Raw genomic sequence first — 16,675 nt, 5'->3', positions numbered from 1 at the left:
CATTATTGATAGACTTCACTGTAAGAATCATTAAATTTTAAAAAATGAAAAGAAAATGTTAGGCATGGTTGTATACATCCATACATCTGTCATGTCAGCACCCTTGGGAGGCAGAGGCAGTCAGATCTTTGTGAACTCTAAGATAGCCTGCCCTACACAGTCAGTTCCAGACCACCAACAGCTGTGTAGTAAGACCTGGCCTCAAAATGAAAGAGGAGAAGGAAGAAGGGAGAAGAGAGGAAGTGGTAGTAATAGGAAAAAGGGTGGTGGAGTGGTCGAGACGAGAGCCAGAAATTTGAGGTCCACAGAAAATCCTGTTCCACACATTCTATGTAGCTGCTGAGCCTTGACAAGTGAATTTTTGTGGAAATAATGAAAAAAGTTCATAGGACTCCCTGGGTAGGGCAGTGGAGGGATCAGCTCTACCTTTATTCAAGTCCTGTTGAGAAAGTTAAAGCTCCCTCTTAAGCTGTAGGGAGGTGTGCTGAGTGCTATAGCCCTTGGCTGTCAATCACCCTCGCTGTCTGCTTCACCTTCCTTTAAAATGATGGCCTTTTGGGCAAAGTTGAACCTAGGTCCTCATACTCCAATTAGAGACTATTCTGAGGGATCATTTTTATCTTTGGTGCTGGTAATACATCGGTCTAGAATTCAGTCCAGATAGTGAAACTCCCTTCATCCAGTCTCAGTCACTGATCCCAATGGCATGGCTAATACCTTCTATCTACTACTCCGCCTCTTTAGAGTTTGCTTCCAAAGGAATCTAACCATTGGCAAGTCCTTATTCCAAACTAGTCAGGCATGAAATATCTTGCAAAAAGTTCCATTCCATGTTTCTGTCTCTAATAATAACTGTTGCCTGTATGTTTCATTCAAAATTCCACAAAGCTATATCTGTCTCAACGTCTCACAATTTCAATACTGTTGACATACTTAGTCTGAATAAGTTCCTTGTTATAAGAGGCTGTCCTGAGCTGTGGGAAATGTTAAGCAGCACCCCAGATCCTAGTATCTAAACATAACCATTCCCCAAGTTGTAACAATTAAAAGTATCTCTAAATGCCAAATATCTCTGGAGACTGAGGATTTATCCCCATTGTAAGTCATGGTTCTATCATATGAAGCATAAATGGATGTTGGGTGTTGGTAGTGGCAATGATTCGTACCCGTTCTCTAATGAGATTGTTTGAGCAGCACAAAATCCTTCAGGTACACAGCGATTGAGCGTGAAAGCAGACATTTCTATTGACACTAAGCTGCACAACTATAAACTTAATCACCTGAAAAGGACACCTACCTTGGCACCTTCCAAAACTATTTGTGTCAGGTCAAGATTGGAGAGACATCAACTTATAGTTTTACAGGCACCATGTGGAAAGTGAGTGGTAAATTATACTTCAGCTTATACCCTAATGCTTAAGGTACAGCCCATCTCCCACATCCACATATATTACAGAGAAATGTCAGCGATCTGATCCTCATATGCTCCGGGGGATTCTGATACATGAGGTCTAGGTGTTCTATGTCTATGAAATGGAGTTATGGGATGTTTCCAACATTTTACAATTTTTCAGCCATTGAAAACAGGCAAGTTCACATGAGTCAATCAAACTTCTGTCTGAGAACCCATACTAATTAAGATCACAGATACAGAACATCATTTTCATGAACACCCTATTGGATGATGAGTGCCTTGAAAACTTTTAGGTTCCACCAACCTAGAAAGGAAACACTTGCATGAGCCATTAGTGCTTTTTCCAGGAGGCCACATGAAAAATAATAATAGGGCCTTGTAGTTCTTTCATTTTTCAGTGAAGACTGTCAGAAAACATCTCTTTCCAGTGCTTTGGGACAGAAAGGAATGTGGGAAGAACTGGGTGTGTGAGAAGAGCAATAAGGAACAATGGGCTCAGTCTCCCATCTTGAGCTCGACTCATTGTTTTTAATAATGCATAAAGTGCAATTTTGAACTGACGCGGGATTGCCAGCTAACTGTTATCTAAATTAAGAAAAAAAAAACCCTATGCAGGGTCTCTCCTAACACTGAAAAATCTCTAATCTTACTGCTCATTGCCATAATCTGCTCTTGATTTAACAGGATCCTCTCTTAGTGGTACAGATAACACACATAAGTAATTTAGAGTCAAGCACAAGAACGAAGTGTTCTTTCCAGAATCTCCTCTGGAAACTATCAAATTTAACAAAGAGCATTGCTATTTCCTGATTTCTAGCTCCACCATCAGTTACTGGAGAACCATTCATAGGGACTTTCAAAAAATTAAAAAGGTCCCAATCACCAACTTGTAGGGTCTTTCCCTATAGTGTATACATGCAAATGAGCATAATTTTATATATGTATGTTTGTATAATGTATATATGTATATGAGTATACACGAAATTCAAAGAGCCAAGTATTTTGCTATTTAATGAAATTCATTACAAATGTGTAGGTGGCACGGTCCCCAACCTCAAAACAGTGTATTATAAAACAAAAAATCCAGAAAAAATGAACCCCAGTTCTCAAACGATTCCAGATACCCAATTCAGAATGCTGTGTTGGGTATGATAAGGACTCGAGGAAATCCTCATATCTACCATGAGATTTGGCACTGGAAAATGGGATAATAACTCTTAGGTATATTAACAATGGGAGGAATCTGAACTGAGTTTAAGGATCATAAAGACTTCACCATACTGACCAAGTGTCAGCACAAGTTAGCACTCTAGTCTGAGGGAATTCAGTGTGTTGGGAATAGAGACATGACCTATTTGGGCACGTCCCAGAATTCAGACTAATCTAAGGTAGGAGCAAGAATCTCGGTCAGAAGTTTGATGCTGGAGTTCTTGTCTCTTGCACTATTTCCATATTCTTCAGTCTCCATTTCACTGGTCCATCAATGTCTCAACTATCCCACTACCTACCATATACGGCCTATAGTGAGTTCTTCCAAAAAGAAAAACAAAACTCTGCATCACCTATGCCTAGAGACATCCCTATCTGCATAACACTGCCCTCATAACAAACGTACTCTTAACAAAAAATTTAAGGTACTCAATTATAGGAGCATAGTACACTGTTCAGTAAAGCTGCTATGAGATCCTGCACACGGTCCTCGCATGTCATTATAGACTCCTCGGAGCATCCTTTTCTGCTAGGCAAACTGTTGGACACCTTCTCTCCTCTATGACTCTGCTCTGCCTCATTTTCTTTAGTAACTTTCTCTCAGTTAAGCACCCTGGTCTCAGAACACACTGCCCCAGTCCCCTGGGAATTTTAGCTGATTATGTTACTATGTCTGGATTATCTGTACGCAGGTATAGAAAACAATTAAAACTGGTGTGGCAGGAATTCAAACTGATCCTAACTAGTGTTCACAACACAGGGATACTATAGACCAGTAGAACTTCAGTCTCCCCACCCCCACCCCAATACCGGCATCACTGTGCTCTGTCTTGTCTCAGAACTCAGCACATAGCGAACCTCCACCAACTGTCCTGAGGAGATGCAGAAGCAATTTTCTCTAATATGGACACATTCTTCACTCTGCCTTCCATGCCAGGGTGTTACAAGAGTCAATTACTTGGCAAGTGCTGGGAAATTGTCTAATGCTCTCCTGAGAAGCATTGCTTCTCTGGGAAGAATGAGTCTAAATTAGAACATCGGCTTATTCTTTAGTGCCTCTACTTGCTTCAGCCTCATGATGTGTTAACACCCAAAAGAACATATCACAGGTTAGATGCTGAAGGCAGAAACCAAAAAGAAATTACAATGGACACGCAGGTTATTTCCTATGAGTACTGATGAAGACTGTTATATGCAAGGTGTCTTCTCCATTGTATATTGACGTTAGTTAAAAATTCCAGATTCTTATCTGAATATCACTTTTAAGGGAAATACAGTCTACATTTTGGGTGGTTTTACATTTACTTATTTGAGTGGCTCTGAGTTTGAGTATTGTTCTTAGTTGGTGTTTTAACATGTTAGCTGTCAAGATCATATCTGAATTAGCTGTCTACACTGTGAGCCCATCAAGATATAAAATAATAGAAATGGGTTAATTTAAGATGTAAGAGATAGCTAGAAATAAAGCCACTGGCCAAAGAGTATTGCAAATAATATAGCTTCTGTGTGCTTATTTTGATTCTGGGAATGAGAAGCCTCTGCCAACAGATTGGCATGCCACCCTGAGTCAACGACATTGACGTAAAACCTGACTAAGCATGGAAAGGAATCCTAGACACAAAAGAATAGAGGAAAGCACGGCTGATTGGTAGCCAGCATTTTTTTTTCCCCAGATGGGCTCTGTTTGCTGGCAACAAGCACGAGGGCCAAAGCTCCTTTAAGAGGTTTTCTGACTCAGCTTTAGTGGCAAAAACTGCATGGCTTCTTTAAAAAAACAGCTTCCTGGTCCTATAATCCCCATATAATCCTTTCCCTGTGCCACAGCTATCCTTATCATTCCCCCTATAGCTCTGCTTTTCCTTCAAGTCCCGCCTAATTAAAGGTTTATTTATGAAGCATGATTGACTAGTCTCTAATCAAGATGCTTCCACCCAAACAGGAGCTTCATGTAGCAGATCTCTGTCTTGCTTAAGCTCCAAGTACAACAAAGGCATCTCAAAAAGATGTGTTTGCATGAATACACACAGACTTTCATGTCTTCATAGTGTAGAAGCAAACTGGACTTTGTTGCGTCAACAGATGCTAACTATTCTCCTAGGTGCTAAAACTACAAGAACTTTTGGAAGCTATTTCCTGCTCTGATTGCAAATTTCTAACAATGGAGATGTGAGAAGCAAAGATATACAGAACAGTGTGGTAAATTTTAGGACAGGCATTTGGGGGAGTAGTTGGCTTGAATCCAGGAGGCCAGAAAGAGGTGATGGGAACCACCTTCTCCGTGTTGGGGATTTTAACTGCCATCAAAGATCCTCTTAAAGGTTGAGCTCCATATGTAAGATCATCCCTTTGACAACACTGTAGAGACTGGAGCCAGAGAAACTGATTAATAGCCTTTTTCAGTCATTTAGATAGGAGGTGATGGGAGGCAAGGTGGGGCAGAAATCAGTGCAAAATAAATACATTCTGTATTCAGCTGAGAAGCTTATTTACTCAAACCTTTTCATTTTGCATGTTAGAAGAATATTCACAGAATCCTAGGAACAGACCCAAAGGACATAAAGGTTGGAGGCGGTCACATGGGTCCATCCAGTTCAAGTTTTAGATCACATGGATTATGGAGAACTTGGAAGAGCTGTGTAGGTCTAGGATCTCATATCAGATGCTAAAGACTGCAGTAACAATGTGAAGCAAGGTTCTTTAATCACTTATCTTTTCCCTACTTCCCTTCCACTGCCTTGACCTAAGTCTATGCCTCAGGATGAGTTTACTATGACTATCTAACAAATTCTTCTTTATTGCAACCACAGCCGGCATCAAGGACATTTTTGTTAGTCAGACCTTGAGGTTGTATACCCAGAGGGAAGCTGTCTCTGTCACATTGTCACCAACAGCATCTGCAAATAGTACATACTGTCTACGCCAAAACAGAACACCTGTCTCCAGACATTGCTTTCCAGTCCAACATTACTCAGTCTTCTCGTAACAACCCCTCCTGGAGAAAGCCTTCTACCTCTGTCATTTCCATTTAGGCTAGCAGTTGTCCTCCTTGGCGTTATTGCAAGTAACCTCTTCAAAGCAGTCTCGCTTTATCAGCACGCTAGGGTCCTTAGATGGCTATTGCTCACAGTGTTCTGTCTGTTGCGTGAAGGCAATAGAAAACTGAAGACCACTAAGACAGGGTTTATCTTTACAATTATCTAGAACAATGGGGGAACTGAAACTTGAAGGTGCTTATAATTTATCTCAAAATAAGCCTTGAAACATTTACAGCTACTGTGAAGAATTATTTAACCCTCTCCAGTAACACCAATAATGCATATTTTTTATAAACTGGCAATTCTACTTCCAAGAATGTACCTCTTGAAAAACTTTAGTGTCCAAAAAAATGTCAAAATTTCTTCCAGTTTTTTCATGGTAGAAAAATATAGAAATAGTTAACTGTTCATCTACTTAAGTAATAAGGTTATTGTTTCTGCTGTGCTAATCTTATGAAGCACTATGCAGCTATTAAAAGGCTTAGAGCAAACAGACAGAAAGGTGCATAGCACACATGATTTAAAAGATATATCTGAAAACCAAACAAGTTCATAAGCTTCATAAATAAGTTATGTTACTAATTTATAACTTAAAAGAAAGCCATACTATGTATCAGGGATTGGTAAGCATTTTCTACAAGGGACAAATGGTAAATGTTATAGACTTTGTGGGCGACATTGTATTACTAATACAGACTAATTTTGTTTGCTTACAATTCTGAATAGTCTTAGATATATGATTGGAAGATAAGTCACTACAGAAATAGGCCATAGAATGGATTTGCCTATTGATTCCTGTTGATGCCAGATAGGATTGGTTCATATATTTGCACATAAAAATACAGGGAAAGATAAAATGCAAAAACTAAAGATTCATCATAGTACTTGCCTCTAATGATCAAATAAGAAGAGAATGTAAATCTAAGGGTGTGCTTGTTTGCAGTATTTTAGCTGTTTAATTAAAGAACCATGTGGGGGTGCTGAGTCTGGCAATAAAACAATGGCAAGCCACTGAAGACACACGGGCAGAAACATGGTATAACTAAAGGAGTTGCTTATTTGTTAATATCCTTTTAAGAAATGTACTGAATTTTTTTTTATTGCTGTGGTCAATGTACCTTTAACAATATATCTTTTAAAAGGAAGTATTTCTTTCAGCACACAGTCTCAAAGAGTTCATTTTGGCACAGAAAGAGGGACATGGCAGAACAAAGCCACATGGAGGGCCAGGAAGCAAAATCAAGAACAGAAATAGAATAAATATCTCCAAGGATTTTTACCCAGTAACTAACATACTCTCTCCATCTAGACTAACATCCTAAAATAGTGTCGTCAGCTGGAGACCAAGCGTTCATAACTAAGCATTCCCTCTCAGAGGAGACATGTCAAGTTCAAACCGTAGCAATGAGGATGGTTGTGAATACAAAGATGAGAAATAAAGGAAGAAGCCTGTCATTCAGAGCTGCATGTAGGGGTAGAGCATTAGCTGCTTTGGGGAGGCAACGGCGCTCTCTGAACTCTCTTTGAATTCTTTCCCTAAGCTGTCAATTGATACAGCTGAGCTGTGGACCTGAACTGGAAGAAATGCCACAGACTCTAAGAAGTGGCTAGAGAGGGGATGCAACAGCTGCCTAACAGAGGCCCAGGTGTGCTGGGGAGTGGTAGGGTCAAGCGGCAGCATGGCCTTGTCAGAGCTACCATCAAAGCCAGGTGCCAACTGTTGAAGAAAAAAAACAACCCACCTTTTGAGCAGCATTTGCAGGGGCACAAAGAGCAGAGCAGGATGCCTGTGGCCCAATGGGTGATGCCACTCTGGACCCCGGTGTGCAAAGCCTCACAGGAGCTTCTAGAACCCTGGCCAAGGTTCTCCATGACTTTCATCTCAAGCATGCTTTCTGAGACTAATGCAAAGAGGGGCAGGGGCCTGCCACACTCCCAGCTAACTTCCTCAGCAAGTTATACTCTCCTACTGTTGTTGAGTTCGTTTCCACGTCTGTTTGCTTTTGTTGTTTATCAGACTCCTTGCCCAGAGATACTAACTGGTCCCTCAGTTGATCTGACTTCTCCAGAAAACATATACAAGAAGATCCAGACCTGCTTAAATCAAGAATTTAGTTGTTCTACCATGGCTTCCACTTTGAGAGACTGATGATGATAGAAGAGATAACAGACAAGAAAATACTCTATAAACTGTATAAAAATATCACCAAGGTGACAGAAAGGAATACATAAAATCTGACCTAAAATCAAATAAAATCAACATGAAGTATACAAGATTTAAATTGTTTTTTTAAAAAAGAAGCCACTCAGAAGGCCTATGTTCAATTGAACCAAACTGTCTCTCAGTAAAAACCTAGAATGAAGAATATCAACCTTGATAATCTAGTTAGATGTTTTCTTAACTACAAGCTCTAAAGCAATAATGCACTTATATCATAGGAAGTAACCAACAGTCATAGGAAGTAACCAACAGTCACTTCATTGGATTTAAGGCTCACTCAGTAGAAGGAAATTCATGCCTATCACAATAAATTTTAACCAACTGCCTGTGGCTAGTGAGGCCGTAGAACCTAGAGGATAACTTATCACAGCCAGTTTGCTAAACCAGTACAATCTCAAACTGCATCCAAATATTTATTCTTATATGCAGGCAAGTGTAGTTCTCACATCCCATCAAGGGAGCTACCTTTTGCGGCTGATGAAAATCATTACGAAAAATCACAGGTTGTCAAAATGCAGAGATCAACTGTCTCTGGGGTGCCTGCTGCCAAAATATACATTCACAACTTATTCCCTACACTTACGGCACAGGGAACGCTGCAGAAGAGGGCCAAGAAAGATTATAGGAGGCAGAGGACCAGAGCATCTGCTGCAAGATCGTGTCTTCTGAATCAAAGAGGATATGAAGTAGAGAAGGGCATCTTGGAGGAGTTTGAAAGAAATAGAAGAGGAAATGTGATATGAAATATTCTAAAAAAAATCATTAAAAATACATTATTTAAAGAGTATAAAGAGAAATTATTGTGGTAATGTATGAATGTTTCTTTATTAGTTGTTTTCCTATGGCAATGACAAAATATCTAACACAAGCATCTTACAGGGATGAATTCTCTGTTTTGGATCATGGTTGCAAAGAATTCAGTCCACACTCTTGGCTCCATAGATTTGTAGCTCATAGTAAGACAAAGCATCATGGGAGAGAAGGTATGTGCCAAAACTTATCTACTGGGGGTGGACAGGAAACAGAGGGAAGGAGACAGGGACTCTTCAAAGGCAAGCCTGACTTGTCCTGCTTCCTCAAAGTAGGCTCTGCTTCATAAAGTTTCCACCACTTCCAGAAGTATTAAAAACTGGGACCATGTAGTAACCACATGAACCTGAATCTATAGGAAACCTCTCACATTCAAGCAATGACAGTTTTGTTTTGGATAATGATTTCAGATGCTTCCTCAAGGTCAGATAAATCCAGTACATTAGTCTGAGCCACTCAGAGTATTATAATAGAAGTAATGGAGAGAGGAGATTACTTACACCATGGTGGCCAGAAAACAGAAAGAAGAACACATGAAGGGCCAAAGACTATAGCAATGCTCTTAGTGACCCATGTCTTCCAAGTAGGCCCTACTGCTTATTATTCTACCACCTTCTAATAATGCTATTAAATTATGAAATCATTGAATATTGAATTGAATAAAATAATTGAATATTGAATTGATGAAGTCAAAGCTCTGGCTATGCAAGTTGCCTCTCAATGAAATGGGCCCAGCATCTGGAGTACAAGCCTTCAACACATGATATATTTGAGGATACTTCAAATATTACCACCACCTAAAAACCAGGATTTGTGTATGTTGTGAGGAAGGAGGTGATAAACACTTTCCTCTTCCAACAAAGTGGACTTGAGTGTAGCCTGTTGCTTAAGCTACTTTAGATGAAGTTAGACCCTCAGGGCTGAAATCAAGGACAGAAAGTTGATTAAAATAGTACTTTGAAGACACAATGTTACTGAGAACAAAGAATAGAACTAAGAAATCCCAAATTAATGCAAAGGTCATTAGCAACCAAAGTATTAACCAGTGAATGAAATGCAAGTGTATAAAAACTCATAAGAATGAGATGCCAGAAGCCCTTCAGGACTGTCCTACAGCATCATCTTCTGTGCTACCGTCAGCACAGTGCAGATGTGGGTCACATAGAACCAACAACAGTGACTGAAAATTTCCAGAGGCAGAGCTACTTGAGCAAAAGGTTAACTATTCCACCCCCTTAATGTGTATCTTTTCGTTTTTAAATTACATCTAATTACATCTTGGTGGTGTTTCTCTTACCACCAAGAGCCACTAAGATACCATAAATACATTAAGGTACTCCCAGGTTTATCCATCTCCCTAGTTCAGAAAGAAATATGCTCACCGAAGGACTTCAGGAATCCTCTATTAACTTGATATTGGGTGTTTTTATTTTAAGTTAATGAATGTACATTTAAGTGTTTTTATTAGTTGCCATGGGCACATTTTACAAATAAGCCAAATTTCTAAATGTGGAAACACAAAAGCTAGAAACTGGGGCAAGGACATGTGCAGCGGTATATGTTCCCTCTTGAGATTCCTGATGCTTGGGCCACAGAACTAGATGATGATCTACCATTGGGAAGTTTTACCAGATCGGAGATTGATCAAGCTTTATAGACCAGAGAAAACTGGATGGCAGCACTGCTGAGCTTTAACCTAGGGCATCAGTAGTTTGACTCACTCTGAAATCTAAAAATATCATCAGGGAGGCGTGAAATAAACATGTAAGTTCAAAAGCAAAATAACTAAGACAAGAAATATTGATGAATTGTGTTCATCAACATAGAGCTTATCTGAATAATGTCAGGATGGTTTCTTCGAATGCATGAATTTCCTGGTAATGCTGAATTTTTATTGAGTGAATGATAAAGATCTTCCAGTTCTCAAACGAGTTAAAAGATTATCTGTCAATTTCAAATCCAAGCTTTCAATACATATGTGTATGTGTAATTTTGTATATATAATACTGATATATAAAGTAGGTAAGAAAGACTGGATAAAAACAATTCTTCATGTCTTAACAGCATTCCTAGATAGAATACAGATTATAGATAGATAGATAGATAGATAGATAGATAGATAGATAGATAGAAGATAGATAGATAGATAGATAGATAGATAGATAGATAGATAGATAGATAGATAGATAGATAGATAGATAGATGATAGATAGATAGATGATAGATAGTTAGATAGATAGATAGATAGATAGATAGATAGATAGATAGATAGATAGATAGATGATAAATAGATAGATGAGAGAGACAGAGGGGGAAGAGAAAATATTTTAAATATGACCTATTATTGTTTGGGAAGTAAACAAGACTATAGATTTAAAAAAAACAAATGATATCAGGACTAATATTAAGTTCTTTGGACTGTTCCAATTCTTGGGATGAAGGAAATCTAAATGAAGAACTTTAAGGTGATTCACTATGTCCATCAACATAAGGCTTATCCAAATAATCTCAGGACAGTTTCTTCAAACATAAGACTTGAGAATAATGTTGTAGTCTGTATTAAGTGGACAATGAAAATCTTCCAGTATTCTTCAAACACATTAAGATATCATCTGTTAATTCAATATCCAAACTGTCAAAGGAAAGCAAGGTCTCATAAGTGCCACTGACTTTCTGGCTAGCCATGGCTCAGACTAGCAGATCCCATTAAATAGTTTAATGAAATATTTATGTAAATTTTGACATAATATAATGTAGCCAAACTCCCCTTTTCCTTCCATGATATTAACCAATCTATCTTAGCATGATTATGATACTCAATCTGCTAGCTAATTAGAGACTAATTAGTCAACTTGTATATTTATGAATGTTTCCAGTTTCTTAATTGCAGACCTGTGGAGTCCTCAGAAATATTTGTGACTGTCAATGGGTTGAAAAATACCAGAACACTGGATTACAAAAAAGTGATATTAAAGATTGGATAATAATAATCCTTCAAGTCTTAATAGCTTGCCAAAGCATTCACATAACTTTCTATCTACATTAGTTTATTTGATTATTTAATATCTCATGGAGAAGGAATATAGAAACTTTTCTGAATATGGAATTAATGCTTGTGATACGCTTGTAATAAGTGCTGACTCAAAGTAATAAATATTTGGAAATATGGATGGATGGAAGGAAGGGATGAGGAGTAGGAAGAAGGCTACTTCCCACTTTCTCTTCTATCAGGTTCAGTGTAGTTGGATTTATATTGAGGTCTTTAATCCATTTGGACCTGAGTTTTGTGCATGGTGATAGATATGGATCTATTTTCATTCTTCTAAACAAAATTGATTTCAAACTAAAATCAATCAGAAGAGATGGAGAAGGACACTTTATACTCATAATGGGAACAATTCATCAAGATGAAGTCTCAATTCTGAATATCTATGCCCCTAATATAAAAGCACCCACATATGTAAAAGAAACATTACTAGAACTCAAATCACACATCAAACCCCACACACTAATAGTAGGAGATTTCAACACTCCTCTCTCACCAATGGACAGATCAACCAGACAGAAACTTAACAGAGAAATAAGAGAACTAACAAATGTAATGAATCAAAAGGATTTAACAGACATCTTTAGAACATTCCACCCAAATAGGAAAGAATATACCTTCTTCTCTGCAGCTCATAGAACTTTCTCGAAAATTGATCACATACTCAGTAACAAAGCAAACATCCACAGATACAAAAATAATTAGAGTAACCACCTGTGTCTTATCGGATCACCATGGAGTAAAGTTAGAATTTAGCAACAGTATCACCCCCAGAAAGCTTGCAAACTCATGGAAACTGAACAGTCATCTACTGAACCACCCCTGGGTCAAGGAAGAAAGAAAGAAAGAAATTAAAGTTTTTCTTGAATTCAACAAAAATGAAGACACAACATACCCAAACCTATGGGACACTATGAAAGCAGTGCTAAGAGAAAAGTTCATAGCACTAAGTGCCCTCATAATGAAAACGGAGAAAGCTCACATTAGAGACTTAACAGCACACCTGAAAGCTCGAAGAAGAAGAAGAAGAAGAAGAAGAAGAAGAAGAAGAAGAAGAAGAAGAAGAAGAAGAAGAAGAAGAAGAAGAAGAAGAAGAAGAAGAAGAAGAAGAAGAAGAAGAAGAAGAAGGACTCACCCAGAAAGAGTAGAAGACAGGAAATAATCAAACTGAGGGCTGAAATCAACAAAATGGAAACACAGAAAACAGTCCAAAGAATCAATGAAACAAAGAGCTGGTTCTTTGAGACAATCATTAGTTTTAAAAATGCACCACAGTCTTGCCCAGAGGCTTATCTAGTGGGGACATTATCTCAATTGAGGTTCCCTTTTCCTATGTGACTTTAGCTTGCTTTACGTTCACATGAAATTAGGAGCATAACCCCTATCCATCGAAGGCTTCAACTTGTGGAGATAGAAATTAACTTGCCAGTATAAAACTAAATTGGGAATGACACTGAAAGGATTCCTTTCTAAAAACAACCACCTGGGGGAGAAAAAAAATAAACCTATGTGTAGTAACCATGCAACATCTTGAGCTCTGTGCTATGAAGGTGAATATTAAGTTGTAATTCATACTCTAGAAGATTCCAGAAGCATGGGATGTTCATTGACAAAAATTTCAGAGACAGAGAAGAGTCAGCCCAAGAGAGTTTATGCAGAGAAGGAGAAGATTCTTTGCCAAAGGCCAATGAAGCCCAGGTGACTCTATCATAAGCTCCAGGTGCCAAGCATAAAGGAATTGGTATTTGCTTTATGAGAATAAAGGATTATCTCTTGGTCATATTACATGTCCTTTACAGTGGACTGCTGGCTTGACCCTCATGTTCTTTTCAAGGAAGTGACATAAGATAAATCATGCCTTGCCTGAGACCTGATGGTCTAGCTGCACTGAATAAAAACATAGCAGAGCCATGCAGTGGTTTTGAGAGCTTCCATTTAGAACTGATTTATCGGACCATCCATGTCTCCTTGGTCAAAGGCCAAGTAGATCTTGCCTTGGATATAAAAAGAAGCACAATATTCTTGTTTTTCTCATTTGAAAAAGGAAAAGAAATGAATATCGGTTTGTTTTCCCAGTTAAAAAAACTATATTCTTCAACATATATATAGTCGAATATATACTATACATAAATATATATGTATGTATAATATATAACAGAACAGAAAGTCGTGATCCACTTCCATGCATCCTTCCTCACTTCTAAATAGATCCCTAAGTCATATTCCATGATGGACTTCTGAGGAAGATATCAAATTAGTTAGGGTTGTAGGACTATGTGAACCCAGGGAAAAAGCAAATGTTGGTTCTTTGTCTTTCTTTGCTTTTGAGCAGTTGTAAATATTGAGTGTTTGCCAGGATTATTTAATATATTCCCATCCCCATGCATGCTGCCTAAATGTAGCCGCCCAAGTTCTTGTAATCGATAGTGTGTATTCCAGAAACAAAGAGCCTCAACAAGAAGGGGTCTTTTGGAGACCAGTAAGGTAGCTCAGCAGGTAGAAAGCTCTTGTGGAACAAGTCTAGAGACCTGAGCTCAGTTTCTGGAACTGACATAAAGCTAGAAAGAAAGAACTAGCTCCCAAAAGCTGTCGCTGACTTCTCTCTACATGTGAGCAGTGTCTGCATGTGCATGTACGCATAAACATACTCACAAACACACACAGGGATGTCATTCAAATAAACATGCGATAAAAAATAGTGATAATGAATGAAAAGACCTGTTCAAGAACTACAATCTTTGAGACATTATCCTACAAATGAAAAGAGCAAGTGTTTTTGAGCCACACAGTCATCTGACGGGTAACCCTCTTATATTCAGAATTTTACACGGTTCAAAGAATACAGCAGAGCACACAGAACTCTGGCATTATCAGCAATCTGCCACAAACCGTCTCCTCCCACATTGCTTTGGGTAGTCCAAATAAATCTATAATTCTCATTGTCTTCATCTATAGAACAGTTCTTATTTCACGTCATTGCATTAGTATAGTACATGATTTTTAAAAAAAAAAGTATGAGAAAGTCTAAAACAGAATAGGGTTTAGATAGTAGCACTTTGTTGGTGGTGTTGAGGTGATCTTTACAATTTTGTAAGACAATCCAGGAAGATCCTGTATTATATACATTTTGTAAGAAAATGAACTGATGGACTAGTTAAATGTCATGGCAGGAAAAGGTGCTTGCCACCAAGTTTACCAACCTGAGTCTGATCACTGCGACTCACGAAGTGAAAGGAGAGATCATACCCCCACAAGTTGTCCTCTGACCTCTACACCTGGGCTGAGGTCATATGTACATGAGGGTACACATGTATATACTGGCACACATACACATAAAAGATAGATGATAGATAGATAGATAGATAGATAGATGATAGATAGATAGATAGATAGATAGATAGATAGATAGATAGATAGATAGATGATAGATGATAGATAGATAGATATAACAAGATGTAAAATTTTTGATAAGAAGAAACAGAAATTATACTAAAAATTGATTTATTCAAAATCACACATCTGGTAATTATCTGCCTTAATAAAGTTACTATGTGTTCTTTAAATTTCCTTGACTTTTGTCAGGAGAATTGCTGGTGGTACATGATTCAACAAATCAAAAAAGTGTGTGTGTGTCTCTGTGTGTGTATGACCATAGCATTTGCGTGTTAAAACATACCTATTTCTTTCTGACTGCACCTATATACTGAATGAAACATTTAAGCCACTCTGTGCATTGCTAGTACATGAAAAGCCCTAAATAAATTGGCTTTGAGAACTGTTTGGGCCCATGATAAATTACTCCATCTTGTATAGAATACCAACTTTCAAGCTGTAGCTAGACTTGAGTTATTCCATTTCATAAAGCAACAGCCTTGACCTGAGTTACTCCATTCTAAGTGTAAGTGCCAAGGCAGAATAACTCTACATCTCGTTCACACAAGTAAATAATCACCATCTGCCAGCACAACAGGAGACACAACTGATAAATCATTTGTTCCAATAAATAATTACCTTGTGATAAATCAGATCAGACCAGAAACAACACGTGCATGAGCTTACCAGTCATGCCATATGAATGCACCCCAACATATAATCTTAAAAGGTGGGGCATTCCAACGCTGGAAGGTGGCAGACACACTGACCTGACACCCAGTCACTCATTACAAGACTAATCCAAGAAAACATCCAGAGCAAAAGACCTCTACTTTACTTCAACCCCTACCTAGGCTCTATCTTCAACAGTTTCTGCTGCCTATGCTGAACTGCCCACTCAAAACTGCCTTCCACCTAAACATGTCTTTGGCAACTCTGTTTCTTGAACACCTCTGCACATGCAGACTTCCCCTAATCTGAGTTAGTTCTCTGCTACAGTCTGCAGGTCCATCTCTTTGAACTCTGAAAATTTTTTAACATTTTCTTAATCATTGTGTGACATCACATATAAATATATACATAAGTTGTACACGTATGTGATATGTATTGTATTGTGAAATGTGTAATCTTTACATTAATATTACCAATTAATATTAGAAAGAATTTGTAATATCCAGTGACCGTATATACCAAGTGAAATTAGTATGACCTGGTGAGTTAAAGAATTGAGGTAACTTGTGAATTTATTGTTATTCAAGGACAAAAATAAGGCCCTCTCTTCTTCTGACACAGCACCCTCACAACACCGTTCTTGTCATTGCTACTATTTCACTTTTCTATATGATACACACATGTGCATCAACATACAGATGTGTCTGTAGATTTCCAAAGCTCATTTCTTAGGAGAATGGTATGCAACAATTTTTTGCTATTTTCTGCATTTTTAAAGTTTTCATGATGCATATACACTTTAGAATAAAACTAAATATGCATTTGTTTGTGTAACGATCACAGATATAAAGGAGGTTACGCAGGGCAGATGAAGCTCAGTGGCGGAGCCCTTACTA

The sequence above is a fragment of the Alexandromys fortis genome, unplaced genomic scaffold (genome assembly GCF_014885135.2).
Source record: "Alexandromys fortis isolate MF-2015 unplaced genomic scaffold, M_Fortis_MF-2015_v1.1 scaffold_2_1_26212458, whole genome shotgun sequence".
In the NCBI taxonomy this organism is placed as follows: domain Eukaryota; kingdom Metazoa; phylum Chordata; class Mammalia; order Rodentia; family Cricetidae; genus Alexandromys; species Alexandromys fortis.
This window is presented reverse-complemented; position numbering follows the sequence as displayed.